Raw genomic sequence first — 8,861 nt, 5'->3', positions numbered from 1 at the left:
AGTCTGTATAAAACCATATGCTTTGATCACACTATCAAAGCATCTATTCCAACTCCGAGAGGCTTGCACCAATCCATAAATGGATCGCTGGAGCTTGCACACTTTGTGTGACGCCCGGATACTCAAGCTACAGTGAACCTCTACTAATGATGCCACGTCACCTCGATTACTGTTGCTAATCTCACATTAGTTCGAAACTGGTTCGAATTCAAATCCAAAATCAAACAAACAATAAAAGTTTTTAAATTTTAAAACTAAAATGTTCGGAGAGAACCAAATATCGCATAGGTAATTATGGTGGAGAAATGACACTTTTATAGAATGCTTAAATACTCTAAGATGAATAAAACAGTAGCAAAAACTATTATTTAAATACTTCTAAATGATAATTAATTACAAAACTATTTTACTTTGGGTAGAAAATTTTAATTTGGCAGTGGCATAATTGGTGACATCCATTTAGGTGCCACTTTGGTATATGGTTAACGCTAGGATAAACAACAACTAAAAGAAACAGAAAAGAAATAAAACAGACAAAAGGAAAACGAAAAGGTTAAAGCAAAGGAAAAGGGGACATTGTGCACTAGGCCTAGTGCACAGTGCCGGCCCAACTGGCCTAGCTGGCCCAACCCCGGGCCATCCCTTCCCTCCCCCTGTTCACCGTCGCGGTGGACGCCGCACCCGCGTCCATGACGCAAATGGCCACACGTCGGCCATCCTGCGGCCGTCCCCGTCGCCCCCATCGACCTACAAGGACACCCATGCCCTGGTTGAACCCTAGCTGCCCTCCAGATCCCCCTCTCTTTGCCCCTCTCCAACATGCCCGAGCTCGTCGGCGCTGCCGTCGCCATACCGCCGCCGTAGGCGCGGCCACCGGCCTCCCGGCACCATCGGAGAATGCCCAGGAGCTCCACCAGCATGCCCTGCTTCCCCTACGCGGATCAACTCGAGCTCGGAGCAACCACCTTGACCGGATCGACGCCTTCTTCTTCCTCGGTCATCGCTGCTGCTCTTCATCGATCCGTCGCCTCTGCAGCTCCTAAGCCACCAACGGGCCTCCGTGTGCCTCCGCGGTGAGCTCCTCGTTCGATTCCCCCTCTTCTCCGGCTCGATCCGTTCCGTTTGTGGCCGTCCCGTGAGCTTTGTCCACCATGGCAAAAGTTCAGTGCTCGCGTACGTGCATGTTCGCGTACGTGCATGCTGCCGCTCCTCTGAAACTGATGCGTGTTGCTGATGCGTTCTACCGTTGCCTGCCGCTGCTCACGCCGTCACGCCGTGCCCGCGCTCGCTGGCCTCTGGCCACGACCGGTTGCGCCCGGCTGCGCGTACGCGCGTGCCCGCACCCACTGCCGCCCGGCGCCTGCTCACAACCGCCGCGCCCACAAGCACCCGGCCTCTGCTACTTTGTTGCTGCCGTTGTAATGCTGCTAGTTACTGTAGCTGATGCGAGCTAGCTTTTCTAAGTCTACACTGTTTAACCCTCTGAGCAGCCCCTAAACATCGACTAAATGACTTTTAATAGGAGCAAAAATATTATGGGAAGGTAGTACACTTGACAAGGCTCAAATGTTTTCATTGGACCTAATCCGTTAGATGCCTGGATTAAATCATACGAAAATCACAAAGTTCAATGTTCTGTTAATAGAAAAGCTGAAAACGGCTTTAATTTGATAGCTACTTTAGAGCTGTTGATGATCAAGCAAATGCACTCTAACAGAGATGCAAGTGCTACTATCTTGTAGATCATAGAAAAATGCTCAAAATTGGTATAAAGCACAAAAACAGAGGATGTACAGAACAATAGTTGTAGTGTTTTGAAAACAGCAAAGTGATGTTTAAAACTGACGAAATCTTAGACTTAGTAGAATTTCAGGGATTTTTAGGATATTGCTTAAAGCTTTGAAAATCAATAGAAAATAATCCGTAGCTTGAATGAAAAAGTTTTATACATGAAAGTTCCTCAGAACGACGAGACGATTCCGGATATGCAACCCGTTCATCCGCCACACACCCCTAGCATATCGAACACGCAACTTTCCCCCTCCGGTTCATCTGTCTGAAAACGCGAAATGCCGGGGATACTTTCCCGGATGTTTCCCCCCTTCACGGATATCACCTAATACCGCGTGAGGGCACACCTAACACCGCCGTTTGCTTTGTCACGCATCGTCATGCTTATGTTGCATTGTATTTATTGTTTCTTCCCCCTCTTCTCTTTGGTAGACTACGAGGCTGATGCTGCTGCTAGTACCCCGATCGACTACGGTGTTGATGACCCCTCCTTCTTGTCTGAGCAACCAGGCAAGCCCCCCCCCCCCTTGATCACCAGATATCACCTATTCTTCTCTACATTGCTTGCATTAGAGTAGTGTAGCATGTTACTGCTTTCAGTTAATCCTATACTGCTGCATAGCCTGTCCTTGCTACTATTGTTGTTACCTTTACCTGCTATCCTACTGCTTAGTATAGGATGCTAGTGTTCCATCAGTGGCCCTACACTCTTGTCCGTCTGCCATGCTATACTACTGGGCTGTGATCACTTCGGGAGGTGATCACGGGCATATACTACATATACTTTACACTATTACATTACCTGTGATATTGTTCGGAGATGGGGGCTGAAAGGACAGGTGGCTCCATCCCGGTAGAGGTGGGCCTGGGTTCCCGACGGCCCCCGACTGTTACTTTGTGGCGGAGCGACAGGGCAGGTTGAGACCGCCTAGGAGAGAGGTGGGCCTGGCCCTGGTCGGCGTTCGCGGATACTTAACACGCTTAACGAGATCTTGGTATTTGATCTGAGTCTGGCCATTTGGTCTATACGCACTAACCATCTACGCGGGAGTAGTTATGGGTGTCCCGGCGTCGTGATATCAGCCGAAGCCTTCGTGACGTTAGCGACGGAGCGGCGCGCGCCGGATTGGACCGCGTAACGTGACTTCCTTTGTAATGGAGGTTGCTAGGTCTTCTTCCAGCCACCCTCGCAACATGCAGGTGTGCAATGGGCGATGGGCACAGACCCCTGCGCGCATAGGATTTAGACCGGCGGGCTGACCTCTCTGTTGTGCCTAGGTGGTGCTGCGACGTGTTGATCTTCCGCGGTCGGGCATGACCCAGGAAAGTGTGTCCGACCAAATGGGATCAAGCGTGTTGGGTTATGTGGTGCACCCCTGCAGGGAAGTTAATCTATTCGAATAGCCGTGATCTTCGGTAACAGGACGACTTGGAGTTGTACCTTGACCTTATGACGACTAGAACCGGATACTTCATAAAACACACCCTTCCAAGTTCCACAGACAACCCGGTGATCGCTTTTCCACAGGGCGACGAGGGGAGGATCACCGGGTAGGATTATGCTATGCGATGCTACTGGAGATGCTACTTGGAGATGCTACTTGGAGGACTTCAATCTACTCTCTTCTACATGCTGCAAGACGGAGGCTCCCAGAAGCGTAGTCTTCGATAGGACTAGCTATCCCCCTCTTATTCTGGCATTCTGCACTTCAGTCCACTGATATGGCCTCCTTACACATATACCCATGCATATGTAGTGTAGTTCCTTGCTTGCGAGTACTTTGGATGAGTACTCACGGTTGCTTTCTCCCCCCTTTTTCCCCCTTTCCTTTCTTTCTAGTTGTCGCAACCAGATGCTGGAGTCCAGGAGCCAGACGCCACCGTCGACGACGACTCCTACTACACTGGAGGTGCCTTCTGCTACGTGCAGGCTGCTGGCGGCGACCAGGAGTAGTTAGGAGGATCCCAGGCAGGAGGCCTGTGCCTCTTTCGATTGTATCCCAGTTTGTGCTAGCCATCTTATGGCAAACTTGTTTAACTTATGTCTATACTCAGATATTGTTGCTTCCGCTGACTCGTCTATGATCGAGCACTTGTATTCGAGCCCTCGAGGCCCCTGGCTTGTATTATGATGCGTGTATGACTTATTTGTGTTTTAGAGTTGTGTTGTGATATCTTCCCGTGAGTCCCTGATCTTGATCATACACATTTGCGTGCATGCTTAGTGTACGATTGAATCGGGGGCGTCACACTTTGTTAGCACCCTTTGGATCAACAAAACTTTCTAGTTTCATCATATACAACTCTTCTTCGAGAAATCCATTCAGGAATGCAGTTTTGGCATCCATCTGCCAAATTTCATAATCATAAAATGCAGCAATTGCTAACATGATTTAGACAGACTTAAGCATCGCTACGGGTGAGAAAGTCTCATCGTAGTCAACTCCTTGAACTTGTCGAAAACCTTTTGCAACAAATCGAGCTTTGTAGACAGTAACATTACCGTCAGCGTCAGTCTTCTTCTTGAAGATCCATTTATTTTCTATGGCTTGCCGATCATCAGGCAAATCCACCAAAGTCCACACTTTGTTCTCATACATGGATCCCATCTCAGATTTCATGGCCTCAAGCCATTTTGCGGAATCTGGGTTCATCATCGCTTCCTCATAGTTCGTAGGTTCATCATGGTCTAGTAACATGACTTCTAGAATAGGATTACCGTACCACTCTCGTGCGGACCGTACTCTGGAAGACCTACGAGGTTCTGTAGTAACTTGATCTGAAGTTTTATGATCATCATCATTAGCTTCCTCACTAATTGGTGTAGAAATCACTGGAACTGATTTCTGTGATAAACTACTTTCCAATTCAGGAGAAGGTACAATTACCTCATCAAGCTCTACTTTCCTCCCACTCACTTGTTTTGAGAGAAACTCCTTCTCTAGAAAGGATCCATTCATAGCAACGAATATCTTGCCTTCAGATCTCTGATAGAAGGTGTACCCAACAGTTTCCCTTGGGTATCCTATGAAGACGCACTTCTTCGATTTGGGTTCCAGCTTATCAGGTTGAAGATTCTTCACATAAGCATCACAGCCCCAAACTTTGAGAAACGACAACTTTTGTTTCTTGCCAAACCACAGTTCATAAGGCGTCGTCTCAACGGATTTTGATGGTGCCCTATTTAAAGTGAATGCAACTGTCTTTAATGCATAACCCCAAAACGATAGTGGTAAATCGGTAAGAGACATCATAGATTGCACCATATCCAATAAAGTATGGTTACGACATTCGGACGCACCATTATGCTGTGGTGTTCCATGTGGCATTAGTTGTGAAACTATTCCACATTGTTTCAAATGAATACCAAACTCGTAACTCCAATATTCTCCTCTGCGATCAGATCGCAGAAACTTTATTTTCTTGTTACGATGATTTTCCACTTCACTCTAAAATTCTTTGAACTTTTCAAATGTTTCAAACTTATGCTCCATTTTGATTTCTACCTCCGTAGCCTTTAGCATCACGAAGAGCTCTGGAATTGTCTTGTTCATCCCGTCCATATTATAGTTCATCATGAAGCCTTTATAGCTTGGTGGCAGTGATTGAAGGACTTTGTCAATGACACTATCATCGGGAAGATTAACTCCTAGCTGAGTCAAGTGGTTATGGTACCCAGACATTCTGAGTATGTGTTCACTGACAGAACTATTCTCCTCCATTTTGCAGCTATAGAACTTGTTGGAGACTTCATATCTCTCAACTTGGGCATTTGCTTGAAATATTAAGTTCAACCCTTGGAAAATCTCACATGCTCCATGACATCCAAAACGTCTTAGAAGTCCCGGTTCTAAGCCGTAAAGCATGGCACACTGAGCTATCGAGTAGTCATCAATAGGCGTCTGCCAGGCATTCACTATGTGTGTAGTCGCTGGCGCAGGTGGTACACCTAAAGGTGCTTCTAGGACGTAATTCTTCTGTGCAGCAATGAGGATAATCCTCAAGTTATGAACCCAGTCCGTGTAATTTCTACCATCATCTTTCAACTTAGCTTTCTCTAGGAATGCATTAAAACTCAAAGGAACGGTAGCATGGGCCATTGATCTACAATAACATAGACATGCAAAATAACTATCAGGACTAGGTTCATGATAAATTAAAGTTCAATTAATCATATTACTTAAGAACTCCCACTTAGATAGACATCCCTCTAGTCATATAAATGATCACGTGATCCAAATCAACTAAACCATGTCCGATCATCACGTGAGATGGAGTAGTTTCCAATGGTGAACATCACTATGTTGATCATATCTACTATATGATTCACGTTCGTCCTTTCAGTCTCACTGTTCCGAGGTCATATCTGCATATGCTAGGCTCGTCAAGTTTAACCCGAGTATTTTGCGTGTGCAAAACAGGCTTGCACCCGTTCTATGTGAACGTAGAGCTTATCACACCCGATCATCACGTGGTGTCTCGGCACGACGAACTATTGCAACGGTGCATACTCGGGGAGAACACTTATACCTTGATATTAGTAAGGGATCATCTTATAATGCTACCGCCGTACTAAGAAAAATAAGATGCATAAAAGATAAAGATCACAAGAAATCAAAATATGTGACATGATATGGCCATCATCATCTTGTGCTTATGATCTCTATCACCGAAGCATCGTCATGATCTCCATCGTCACCGGCCGGCACCATGATCTCTATCGTAGCATTGTTGTCGTCTCGCCAACTATTGCTTCTACGACTATCGCTGCTGCTTAGTGATAAAGTAAAGCAGTTACATGGCGATTGAATTGCATACAATAAAGCGACAACCATATGGCCCCTGCCAGTTGCTGATAACTCTGTTACAAAACATGATCATCTCATACAACATTTTATATCACATCATGTCTTGACCATATCACATCACAGCAAGCCCTGCAAAAACAAGTTAGACGTTCTCTACTTTGTTGTTGCAAATTTTACGTGGCTGCTATGGGCCTCTAGCAAGAACCGTTCTTACCTACGCATCAACACCACAAACATTTTTCGTCAAGTGTGTTGTTTTAACCTTCAGCAAGGACCAACCGTAGTTAAACTCGATTCAACTAAAGTTGGAGAAACAGACACCTGTGAGCCAGTTATGTGCAAAAGCACATCGATAGAACCAGTCTCATGAACACGGTCATGTAATGTCGGTCTGGGCCGCTTCATCCAACAATACCGCCGAATCAAAGTAAGACGTTGGTGGTAAGCAGTATGATTATTATCGCCCACAACTCTTTATGTTCTACTCGTGCATAAAACATCTACGCATAGACCTGGCTCAGATGCCACTGTTGGGGAACGTAGTAATTCAAAAAAATCCTACGATCATGCAAGATCTATCTAGGAGATGCATAGCAACAAGAGGGGAGAGGGTGTCCACGTACCCTCGTAGACCGAAAGCTGAAGCATTTAGTAACGCGGTTGATGTAGTCGAACGTCTTCGCGATCCAACCGATCCAAGTACCGAATGTATGGCACCTCCACGTTTAGCACACATTCAGCTCAATGACGTCCCTCATGCTCTTGATCCAGTTAAGGATGAGGGTGAGTTCCGACAGCACGACGGCATGGTGACGGTGATGATGATGTTACCGGCGCAGGGCTTCGCCTAAGCACTACGTCGATATGATCGAGGTGTGTAACTATGGAGGGGGGCACCGCACACGGCTAAGGCAAAACTTGGTCTGTTCTAGGGTGCCCCCTGCCCCCGTATATAAAGGAGGGAGGGGGAGGCCGGCCGGCCCTTGCTAGGCACGCCGGGAGAGGGGGTCCTACTAGGACTCCAAGTCCTATTAGGATTCCACCTCAAGGAGAAGGGGTAAGTAAGGGAGAAGGGGGGCCGCGCCCCCAACCCCTTGTCCAATTCGGATTGGGCTTGGGCGAGGGGAGGGCGCAACCTCTTGGCCGCTACCTCTCCTTCCCACTAAGGCCCACTAAGGCCCATCAACTCACCGGGGGGGGTTCCGGTAACCTCCCGGTACTCGGGAAAATACCCGAACTTCTCCGGAACCATTCCGATGTTTGAATATAGCCTTCCAATATATTAATGTTTATGTCTCGACCATTTCAAGAATCCTCGTCACGTCCATGATCTCATCCGGGACTCCGAACAAACTTCGGTCATCAAAACACATAACTCATAATACAAATTGTCATCGAACGTTTGAGCGTGCGGACCCTATGGGTTAGAGAACTATGTAGACATGACCGAGACACATCTCCAATCAATAACCAATAGCGGAACGTGGATGCTCATATTGGCTCCTACATATCCTACGAATATCTTTATCGGTCAAACTTCATAACAACATACGTTGTTCCCTTTGTCATCAGTATGTTACTTGCCCGAGATTCGATCGTCGGTATCATCATACCTAGTACAATCTCGTTACCTGCAAGTCTCTTTACTCATTCTGTAATGCTTCATCCCGCAACTAACTCATTAGTCACATTGCTTGCAAGGCTATAGGACCTTGAATGTCTAGAGGGGGGGTGATTAGACTACTTAACCAATTAAAAACTTAACATTTTCCCAATTTTAGACTTTGGCAGATTTTAGCTATCTTTGGACAAGTCAAGCAATCATCACACAATTCAAGCAAGCATGCAAAGAGTATATAGGCAGCGGAAATTAAAGCATGCAACTTGCAAGAAAGTAAAGGGAAGGGTTTGGAGGATTCAAACGCAATTGGAAACACGGATGTTTTTGGCGTGGTTCCGATAGGTGGTGCTATCGTACATCCACGTTGATGGAGACTTCAACCCACGAAGGGTAACGGCTGCGCGAGTCCACGGAGGGCTCCACCCAAGAAGGGTCCACGAAGAAGCAACCTTGTATATCCCACCATGGCCATTGCCCACGAAGGACTTGCCTCACTAGCGGTAGATCTTCATGAAGTAGGCGATCTCCTTGCCCTTACAAACTCCTTGGTTCAACTCCACAATCTTGTCGGAGGCTCCCAAGTGACACCTAGCCAATCTAGGAGACACCACTCTCCAAGAAGTAACAAATGGTGCGTTGAT

This window comes from Triticum aestivum, chromosome 1B, assembly GCF_018294505.1.
Source record: "Triticum aestivum cultivar Chinese Spring chromosome 1B, IWGSC CS RefSeq v2.1, whole genome shotgun sequence".
In the NCBI taxonomy this organism is placed as follows: Eukaryota; Viridiplantae; Streptophyta; class Magnoliopsida; order Poales; family Poaceae; genus Triticum; species Triticum aestivum.
Note: the sequence above shows the minus strand (reverse complement) of the source record.